An 11,643-nucleotide genomic window follows, 5' to 3' on the forward strand; every position below is an offset into this window, starting at 1 on the left:
ACCATAATTAATCGAATTTAGTTCATTCTTTCATAGATGAAAAAATATTAGTTGGGCGTAGGCCTCTTTTTTTCCCGAGTGTTTGGATACAACTGTAGAGGTTGTCTTTTGAATACTCGTCTCCCGTTAAAGAATCATGATCCAATTCACCTCATATATTTTACAATAAGTCGGATGAAAAAGGATTAATTGGGCATAATCCTATTTCTTCCTCGAGTATTTAGATACAAGCTGTAGACCCCGCCGTTCAAGTATTTGTCACCCTTTCAAAATACTTTCTCAATTAAATTTGATGAAAAAGGAAGAATTTAGCGTATGCCTCTTTCTTCCTTGAGCATTTGGATAGAAGCTGTAGAGCTTCCGTTTCGAGTACTTGTAATCCTCTCAAAATCTTTTCTCAATTAAATCAGGTGAAAAATGATTAATTGGGCGTATACCTCTTTCTTCCCCGAGTATTGCCATAAGTTGTAGAGCTTTCCGTTTGAGTTCTCGTCAGCCTCTTAAAATAGTTTCTAAAATAAATTGGATGAAAATGATTAATTGGGTGTAAGCCCCTTTCTTTCCCGAGTATTTGAATATAAGTTGTAGAGTTTGCAGTGTGAGTACTCGTCATCCTCTCAAAATCTTTTTCACAATTAAATCGGATGAAAAAGGATTAATTGGGCGTAAGCCTCATTTCCCCCCGAGTATTTGGATACAAGTTGTAGAGCTTTCCGTTTGAATACTCGTCTTCCACCAAAAAACAAACTTAACCAATCAAACACATTTTTTCCCAAGCGCAATCAAAAACTAAAATTTTCATAAACGAACATTATTTTATCCATTTTGACGCGATATACAAACAAATACTTCAGTCTCCCGCGCGCGAGTAACAAGGAACGTTTAACCACTCAAATGCGATCAGAACATGATCCATTCTGACATGAGATATAAACAAACACTTCAACCTCCCACGCGAAAGCAACAAGAAATGTTTAAGCGCTCGAATGCGACCTAAACATCATTCACTAAAATCAACCAACACACAACCATTTGCTACCAAGAAATACATAGATTTTTATTCCACATTGCACCAGGGGATACGTAGGAGCAAGATTCACAATCTAGTCAAACACCATAACAATAAAAACATCTTTAGTTATTTTTGCCAAGAACTATGTAACTTTAAATTCTCCATCGCATATGGGGATACGTAGGAGCAAGATTCGCAATTTTATCAAGCACCATAGTAAAAAAACATCTTTAGTTCTTTTCATAAAGAACTACGTAACTTTGAATTCCTCATCGCACTTGAGGATACATAGGAGCAAGACTCACAATCTTGTCAAGCACCCTAATAAAAAACCTATTTTTAGTCCTTTTTCTTTTCAGATAAACATTTTAATAAGTATAAGAAAACAAATAATTTAAGCTAACACTCTTATTCATAAAATTGAGTAAACGGTTCCCATTAAATACAACAGATGTGTGGGGTGCTAATACCTTCACCATGTATAACCGACTCCCAATCCCGAATTTGACTGCAATGACCATTTTTTTTTCTTTTAGGGTTTTCCCTTTCCAAAATAAACTTCGGTGGCGACTCTGTTGTTATTTCGAGTGTTCATACACTCAGATATTTTTTGCGCCGCGACAATTTCCTAGCATGGTCTTTGATTTCCTAAAGGTAGCCCATGTAGCTTAGTAGGTTTTTATGAATTTGATTTTAAGGGGTTCAAGTCGGATATGAAAAGAACTAGTGGTACCTGTTACTTATTTGGAAGTTTTTTAGTTTCTTGGCATAATAAGAAGTAACATAGCATTGGTGAATACATAGTCGTTTGTAGTTGTTGTTGTGCACATGTATTGTGGCTAAAATAATAATTGCTAGATTATGACTTAAAACTTGGTTGCATCCTGATTAAGTGTGATAGCACTAGTGCGATAAGCCTCACTAAGAATCTAGTACTCCGCCCACGAACTAATCATATTGAGATTAGACACCACTTTCTTAGAGATCATGTTAAAAAAGGGGACATTTTTTCAAATACGTTGATAATAAAAATTAGCTTGCTAATATTCTTACAAAACATTGTCATCAGAACCTTTTCACAAGATCCGTAGGGAATTGGGAATCTTGGATTCCTTGTGCTTTAAATAGATCGGGATTCCTGTTTAATTTCATTTTCTATATGCATTGATTTCATTAACACTATTTTATAGAAAATCATAGTTCCACCGACTACATTGGTATATATTTATAACTCTTGTATCCAATTTTATGTCATTGTGTGTATTTTTGTTCTGGATATGTTAATTGGTTTGCTTACTACATTCTTAATTTCATTCATTCATCTCTAGCATGTCTTTTATTTTTCTTATTTGCATTTAAAGTCTTTTTAAATGCATGGTGGTAATTATATGCATTTGAGCATTCTTACACTTGTTCATACATTATTTAATCTTCCATTTCATGATAGTTTTGATCACTTAATTTTGTGTGTTGATATTGTTGTTGCATGTCTATTTGCATGTTTGTTGCATGTAGCATGTCTATCTTCGTGTTATGTATATGATCTCTGATGTTGTATATCCTTTTTAGCTTTTCAGCTCATGTGTTCATCTTGAATTATTCATTTTGTGGCTGGTTATTAGGTATTTAGATTAATTTTGACCTATCTCTTTTTTAGATTGTAAAAGGGGGAGAAGTTATAATTTGAGTCTATAATTGTTTTATGCGTTTTATGCTATTATGCTTGTGAAATGTTCCAGGGGGAACACAAGTGTTCATTTGCTTTGGCTCAAAGTCGACTCAATTCCAAGTGAAAGCTTACCAAGCATTAAAAAGGGATAGACTGAAGTTGCATGTCTATATTACATTCATGGAGAGATCCCCTATATGGTTTTGTTGCTTATCCTCTAAGCTTTCGGTTCGTTAACTTTTGTTTATTGAGTCTCCTCATCAATTTCACATCTTTGGATTGAGATTTGAATCAATTCGTTTTTAGCATGCTGTTCCCTGTGAATTTTGGCGAACAACCTCTGGTTTACCAAAATTTGTAGAATTGGGTTACTTGCAGGATCAACCACACAAATCCTAGGACATGTGCGAAATCTAAATAACTTCGTAAATTTCTAGAACGGCGTTTGTATCTTTCATTTTTGATTCTCTGAATATTTTATGTCGAAAGATGTTGATGAAAGATGTTTAAACAGATGTAAATTTGACAAGATAGGATAAATGGCAGAAAATAATTGACGAAATGTAAAGTGTCGAAAAGAAATTGCAGAAAGATAATTGACTGGAAAACGTAAAATGAATTTGTAAAGAACTTTAAACTTTATAAAATAACTTTGAAAGAATTGGTGTTTGTTTACACATACATGTTCCAAATATGACTCTTTTCTCTCACACGGGTACTTTGAGTATTTTCAGGAATTTTGTACAAGTAAAAGTTCACACCTTTTTCAGATAACAACTACCCTATTTATACACAAATAACATAACCCTTACTAACTACTAAATCCTAAAACTGTGACAAACGGCTTTCTTCTTTTCGCCAGATGCTTCCACGTGTCTTCTGCCAAACGTCACAACTTTTCTGAATTTGAATATTTACACTTTACGTCGAAATGACGTCTCTCTCCAGACTTTGTCGAATTGTCAAAATACTACAACATCCTTCATGTCTGTCAAAGGTGCCTTTCCTTCTGCAAATATCTTGTTGAAATGTCGGAGCTTCAAATTTTGTCGAAGTGTCGAACAACACCTATCAACAAAAACCGTTTATCTCATGCCGTCATTTGTCGAAAGAACCATTCTACACACCAAATCTCATGGCGTCGAAAACGCACGTATACAAATTGCCCCCCAGCAAAGATGTTTCGACTGTTTTTCTGGAGAAACAGTCATTTGTTGTCAACCAGTGTTTTGATGCCATGTCAATTAGTCTTTTATTAAATCCAAGTCTGATAATCTCAATTTCCAACACAAATTCATCATTACACTTTCTCCAAAATGTCACGTCTAAGCCCACGTTAAGAATCCACTTCCAACATTACCTCACATCATGATTTCTTTTCAACTTCCACCTCTCTAACACTCCCATCAGAATCGGCCACGTGTCCCACTACCATCATTACCATCCTAAAGCGTTTCATCATCTTCTTCCTATAAATACCCATAAACCTTTTCTTTAAACCCTTTCAGCGCTTCAGATTACTTTTCCTTCATACCCATTTCTTAAACTTTCAAATTTCTCCTGAGAAACATTCCTAAGTTTTTCTTAACAATGGCTCCTCAAAAACCTTCAAGCAGCAAGCATTCCAAGAAGAAACAAGATTCAGCTTTCTCGCCTGTACACGATTTGAAAGGACCATTAACTATTGGAAATCAACAGTATATTCCAGAACCTCCAAATGAGAAAGAAAAAGAATGCATCTATAAATCCCAGGTATTAATCCCTGTTCTTATTTCTGGAAACTGTCACGCTATGTTAGGTCCCCTTCCAAATTTAGAGATTAAACCAGATCGCTTAAAAGAATTTTTTCCATCTTACTTCCACACAAAACCCATAGGCGCTGGAAGAAAACCTCAGCCTAAAGAGAAAGTTGTAGAACAAAATGACCCATCGAGTTCGACGGATACTAGAGAGTTGGACTTAGCCTATTTGAACTACCCCAGGATATTTAGAACTTGTCCATGGTCGAAAGACCCTTCTGACTACGTATCTTGGTTAGATAAAATCGAAAAAGTTAAATGGGCTTTTTGGAAAGAGGTAGGCATTTTCGACCTTATTCAGTTGTCGAGAGTAGGACCGAATATCTGTCCAAATATGCTTTTGACTTCTCTCTACTTCTGGGATAGTACCTACAACACCTTTCACCTCCCTTGTGGGATGGTTACGCCCACTCTTTTTGACGCGGCAGCCATTGTTGGCCTTCACCCCAACGGTATAGACTTCGACCCTACTGTCTTAAATGAAGATACCATCGCTTTCGAGACTAGTCTCGCCCCATACTCCTTATTCATGTCCCATTATCATGACAAAAGTACAACTTAAGTTTTAGATGTCGAACACATAGATTTTCTAACACTATGGCTATCCAAATATGTGTTTTGTTCTCGCTCTCTCCAGGTTGCTAAGAGATTCATTACCATAGCCAATCAGCTTCATGCAGGCACAAAACTATGCTTGAGCGAAATGATTCTGGCGAACCTTTATGAATCTCTGAGTGAGAGCGTACATCTTTTGAAAAACACCAAAACCCAAGGTAAAATCAACTTATCAGGACCTTTCTAGCTCTTGCAATTATGGCTCAATGCCACATTTGAAGGCGATCTTCCTGTAGCACCAGAAGTAGATGAAGAAGAAGTAAAAAATAGGACTGTCGAATGGCCAAGGTTGGTGCTAATAACCCCAACTGATGAAGGAATCAGCCTTCGACAAGCTTTCAAAAGCTATGTCATGATGTTTGCCAAGAGGTATCAATTTACTTCGACCATGACACCTTTTGCTGATAGAAAAATTGGACCTAAGTGGTTTACCCAACAACTGCCTTTGGAGATGCAAAAGGATGAAAATATATTTCTGAATGTTTGGGAATCATTATTAACCCCTAGGCTCCTTTTTTCTTACCGTAACACCACTAAAAACCAAATTGCTTTGATAGTTTATCAACCCAACCTCGTCTCCAGACAGTTTAGCCTAATTCAGATAAAACCTCGACCTATATTCCCCAAGAAAGGATCCATCATCTTTTATAACTCCCTCCATACTGAAGACGAGGGCATGGAACTGTCGAAGAAATTGACTGACGACTCTCTCGACATTCGACCAGTTATATTTCGACCATCATTCCTATGTACTCCTGAGTTTGACGAATGGTGGAAAGATTATTATTCCAACAGATTTTTTGACGTAGCTGCCTTTGCTACACATTTGACAAACGCTTTCGCTTTTGTGCAGGATCGGACCAAAAAAGGTATTCAAAGACACATTAGGGAAATACAGAAATTTCAAAAATATTTCGAAACTGTGTATTGACCTGATGATCTTAGTCGAACCATACACGAAGCAGCAACAGAATTAAAACGCAAACTGACGGAGAAGTTTGAAAAACTGTCATTGCCCTCAAATCTTCGACCAGAGGCGCGCTATGACCTGGCTTTCAGTTGTCATCCACCGAAATTCCCTCCTTTGCCAACTGCTGACTTTGGGGTGGCATTTAGTTTTCCACTTCCGGATTGGTTCGTTTGTGGGGATTTTATGAAAATTCTTCGTCAAAAGTGCAAAAAACCTGCTGAGCGTGTGGTTCCGACTAAGTATCATCTGGACGAATACCCAGGACACCTTCATATTGGAATAGAACACGTTCGCGTGGAAGATCCCAGTTTTGAAGGTGTTCACAGAAAACATGACTTTTTCCTTTGTTATTCTAACTGTATTATCATGTATCTCTTACATTCATTTTTTTAAATCTCCTTTCTTCCCTTAGCCGTGAAGATCCCTGCTAAGAAAACTGCTGTCGAAGCGTCGCCCAGTGCTGCTAAGAAGCCTTCGACAAAGGTACAAAACTTTTTTCTTCTTATTTATTCTATTCCCTTTTTCCAAAAACTAACTGGCTTTTGTCTGCATGACTAGGTAAGTCGAAAACCCCCAACAATCCAAAAGAGAAAGAGTGAAGAGGAGAAAGAAGAGGATAAAGTCCCTAATGAAGAGTCTGGTGACGAATCTCCAGAGTTAATCCCTCCTCCTCCTCAGAAGAAGAAACTCACGAAGGTCTCTTCCCAAAGATCCATCGCTAAATCAACTAGGAAGGATTCTGCCAGTACTCCCCCTGTTAAGCCTCAGTCGAAAGACACGGAAAGTGGGAAATCCAGCTTTAACACTGAGATTCCTGAGGTAATTTTTATTTCGACAGCATATATTCATTTTTCCTGTATCTTTTCTTCTAAATCTTAGAATTATTTTCAGGAACAAGTGGCTGTCGAAAGAATGCCTGAGAAAATTCTGGAGGAAACAACCCCAGAAGAAGATATCCCCACCAGTGATCATGACATGCAAACTGTAGCAGAATTCGACACTACGGTGGGTGAAGCTTCTGAAGATGAATCTCCTCCTCATCCAGGATTAAATGCTGCACCTCAGGGTGATGACATTGACATGGAGGCTGGGGTCGAAGATGATCCTGAAGACGAAGCTGCCAAAGATGGGGACAACCAGTCGAAACAAACAGAGGCTGAGCATACTTCAGAGCGAAACACTCCACCTGCTCCTGACCAGACCCAAGGGAGTGGCAAATCCACTGGTTCGACTAGTTTCTCTCGCGAGGAGCTTGAAAATCTCAAAGTGCAAAGACCTTTGGAGTATCTGAAGGCCATGCTTAGCACCCGTTTTAATTTCCAGGATTCTTCGCAGAGCAGTTCGACCACTTCTGGGGCAACTTCTGAAGCACCATCACTTGGCAACATCTTGACCAAAATTAAAACGAAAATCCTTGATGTTGATTTGTTTAAAGTCTTAGAAGAGAACTCCCTTGCTCACCTTGAACTTAAGAAAATTTTGAAGCAAGTGAATGTCCTGGAAGCTTCTGCTGAGGTTGGAAGTTTTGTGATGGAGCTGATGACTCTCATTGACTTGGCCACTGTAGATCTTCATCATCAAAGAGATCTTACCAATCAAATCTCCTCAAAGTCTGAAACTCAAACTGCTGAATGGGATGCCGTTTCGACTTCGACTGACAAAGTTTCAAAATTGCAAAAGCTTTCTGAAACTTATGTCAAAGAAGTTGCTGCTTGTGACGACAATATCCAAAAATGGAAAAAACAGATAGCAGCACTTCAAGAAAAGATCTCTCAAGAGGAAAAACGTAAGGCATCCATACAGCAACCCAAGCAGAGCGAGATTGACGAAGAATTGGGAGTGGGTATTCGACATGCTGAGAAGGCCCAACAACTTGGTCAAGAGATTGAGACTCTTTCCACTCACAAACGTCTTTGTGATCATCGACTCCAGTTTTAGAGGCAGAAATTCGCCAATTTGAAGGAAACTTTTGCCAATATTAATTTGTAGTCAAATTGATTTAACAATTTTCAGCCCTTCGAGGCTTTTGTAATGACTTTAATGCCATTTTTATTTGGCAAATTTTATCACAATCATGTTTGCAATTATTCCATTATTATTCTTACTTCCTGCAATATTGGCTTATATTTTTTTAAATACTTGCCATTTATCCTTAGGATTCTCTCATCCTTCCCTATTTCTTCAATTTCATACGCGCCATTTGAAAATATTTTCAAAATTTGGAAAGGTCCTTCCCACTTAGGAGACCATTTTCCCATTAACTTATCTTTTCGATCCATAGGAAGGATTACTTTCCAGACGAGATCACCAATTAAGAAGGTCTTGAATTTTACTTTCTTGTTGTAAAACCTTTCGACTCTCTCCTTTTGTCTTCTTATTAGATCTAGCGCGCGCAATCTTTCTTCGTCCAAATCTACCAATTCATCCATCATCATACTCCAATATATATCCGATGGGATTTCATGATGCCTTTGCACTCTAACTGACTGCAAATATATTTCGACTGGTAAAACTGCATCATGTCCGTAAGTCAACTTAAATGGAGTCGAATTCGTTGCTTCTTTAGGAGACGTTCGACAAGCCCACAAGACTTGATCTAGAGTCTTATGCCAATTTCTAGGTTTTTTCCCTACATGTTTCTTAACCAAATTTATCACTACCTTGTTGGCTGCTTCAACCTGCCCATTGGCTTGAGCATAGTACGGTGTCGAAGTAAGGAGTTTAAAACCTGTTTCTTGTGCAAATTTCTGCATGTTTTTACCAGTGAACACAGATCCTTGGTCTGTTGTTATTGTTTCAGGTATCCCAAATCTGTAAATTATGTATTTTTGGATAAAGTCTATGACTGCTTCTTGATCCACATTTACCAATGGTATTGCTTCAATCCATTTAGTTAAATAGTCTATCCCAACCAAAATGTACCTTTGTCCTTTTGAAGAAGCTGGTCGAATTTCCCCAATCAAGTCTAAAGCCCATCCTCTAAATGGCCAGGGCTTTATGATTGAATGCAGCTCACTCGCAGGAACATGAGGTATGCCTGCATGTACTTGACATTCCTGACATCCTTTTGCAAATTCGACGCAGTCCTTCAGCATTATTGGCCAATACATTCCTTGTCGAAATAATAACCACTTCATTTTGTGACCTGCTTGGTGTGCACCACACGCTCCACTGTGTATATTCGACAAGGCTATGTAGGCTTCGTCTTCACCTAAGCATTTCAACAAGACTCCTTCTGCAGTCTTTTTGAACAATTCGTTTCCCAAAAGTACATAACTCAAAGCTCTGTATTTTATCTTTCTTTCTGCTTTCTGATTTGGGTCTTGTAGATAATTCTTGATAGGCTTTCTCCAGTCTGAAATTCCTGAATCATCTATGTTGAATATCTCAAAGTTTTCTTCGTCACCGTATCCTAATCTTATTGACTCTAGATCTGATGGGGACAACTTGGTGGATACGACTCTTCCTCTGACTTCAATGGCTTCTTCTAACTTTTCCTTAGACACTTTATATCCAGATGCTAGTTGAGCAAGATCGTTCGCCTCTTGATTCTCCAACCTGGGAATGTGTCTGAAGACCACACTGTCGAACTCCTTGAGAAGTCTATTGGCTATTACAAAGTACATGATTAAATTTTCTTTCACGCATTTATACTCTTTAGTCAACTGCTTTATCACCAGTTCAGAGTCGCCCATTATTTCGACTCTTGTTGCCCCCAATTTCAACAAGATTTCAAGTCCAGCGATCAAAGCTTCATATTCTGCTTCATCATTTGAACATAGACTTTCAACTTTGTACTTGAATTTTGTTGGAATTCTGTCAGGAGAAATAATCAACATCCCAACGCCAGTTCCATTTTTATGACTGGAACCGTCGAAGTACAGTTTCCAAGGTTCTAATTCGACATATTCCACATCTTCGTCTATAGAGTGGTCGGCTATGAAATCAGCGACCACTTGTCCTTTCACAGCTTTTAAAGGCAGATATTTCAAGGAGTATTCTGTTAATGCTAATGCCCATTTTCCAATTCGACTATGTAAAATAGATTTAGATAACATATACTTTATTACGTCGAAATGGGAGGAAATATATACATCAACAGGTTTTATATAGTGCTTTAATTTCATACAAGAGAAGTATACACACAGACATAGCTTTTCTATAATACTATATCTAGTTTCGGCATCATTCAGGACTCTACTGAGATAATAAATGGCTCTTTCGACACCATTCTCATCTTCTTGACACAACATACTTCCTAATGTTTTATCTGATGCCGAAATGTACAATCTCATACTTCTTTTTCTGCAAGGAGACATCAGGATTGGGGGACTAGCCAGGTATTCCTTGATCTTGTCGAAGGCCGCTTGCTGTTCTTGCTCCCATGCGAAGTCTTCCTTCTTTAGTCGAAGCAGAGGAGAGAAAGCTTGTGTCTTCCCACTGAGATTGGAGATGAATCACAATGTCGTCAATATACACTTGCATGAAAGTTTCAATGAAGTCATGAAAGATGGAATTCATAGCCCGTTGGTAAGTTGCTCCAGCGTTCTTTAAACCGAAGGGCATTACTACCCATTCGTATGTTCCTATTGCTCCAGGACATCCGAACGCCGTTTTAGGAACATCTTCCTCAGCGATAAAAATTTGATTATAGCCAGAGTATCCGTCTAACATACTTAAGTACTCATGGCCGACTGCATAATCTATAAGCATTTCTGCCACTGGCATAGGATATTCATCCTTTGGGGTAGCCGAGTTTAAGTCTCGAAAATCAATGCATACCCTAAGTTTGCCATTTTTCTTAATTACTGGAACAATATTTGCAATCCATTCGACATACCTGGTTGTGCGGATGAACTTGCACTTTAGAAGTCTTTCGACCTCTTCTTTTATTTTCGACAGAATATCTGGTGCGAAGCGTCTTGGAGTCTGCTTCACTAGCTTCTTTCCTTCCATTATTGGTAACTGCAATTCGACCAAAGTTTTGTCTAGACCAGGCATCTCATCATAATCCCACGCGAAACAGTCTTTGAACTCTTCCAGCAACTGGACTATTTCGACTTTGAACTGGGGGTCCATTCTCGCGCTTATGTAGGTTGGTCTATGTTCTGCCCCCATTCCTAAGTTTATTTCTTCTAACGGATCCTGCGCCACCATCTTCTCGTTTGTTGACATTGGATCCTTTTCGAACCCTAGAGGTTCGTTGTCATAAATGGCGTCCAGCTTTTGCCATTCGCCCATTTGGTTGTTATCATTATCTTCTACAACGTCTTTTTGGGGACATTGTTTGTCGGAGTTTTCTTTGCTGGCTTCGACAGCCATGTATTTTACTTCAGCCTCAAGGGCCTCTTTGAGTTTGTTTTCGGCTATATAAGCCGTAATCTTTTCGAGCGCTGATTGTTTACTCGTCATCGTCAAATTCGCTTCCCCATCCCGTTGGCGCTATATGAGTAGTTCCCCACATGTAAGTTTCGCCAATTACTTCTTTATCCCACTGGAAACCATGTGTAGGATGAAGGTACATGGAGCAGTACGCATTGTCTGTCGCCTTTAAATCGAATTCGGCTGGACTACATGG

Source organism: Lathyrus oleraceus, chromosome 4 (genome assembly GCF_024323335.1).
Source record: "Lathyrus oleraceus cultivar Zhongwan6 chromosome 4, CAAS_Psat_ZW6_1.0, whole genome shotgun sequence".
Lineage (NCBI taxonomy): Eukaryota > Viridiplantae > Streptophyta > Magnoliopsida > Fabales > Fabaceae > Lathyrus > Lathyrus oleraceus.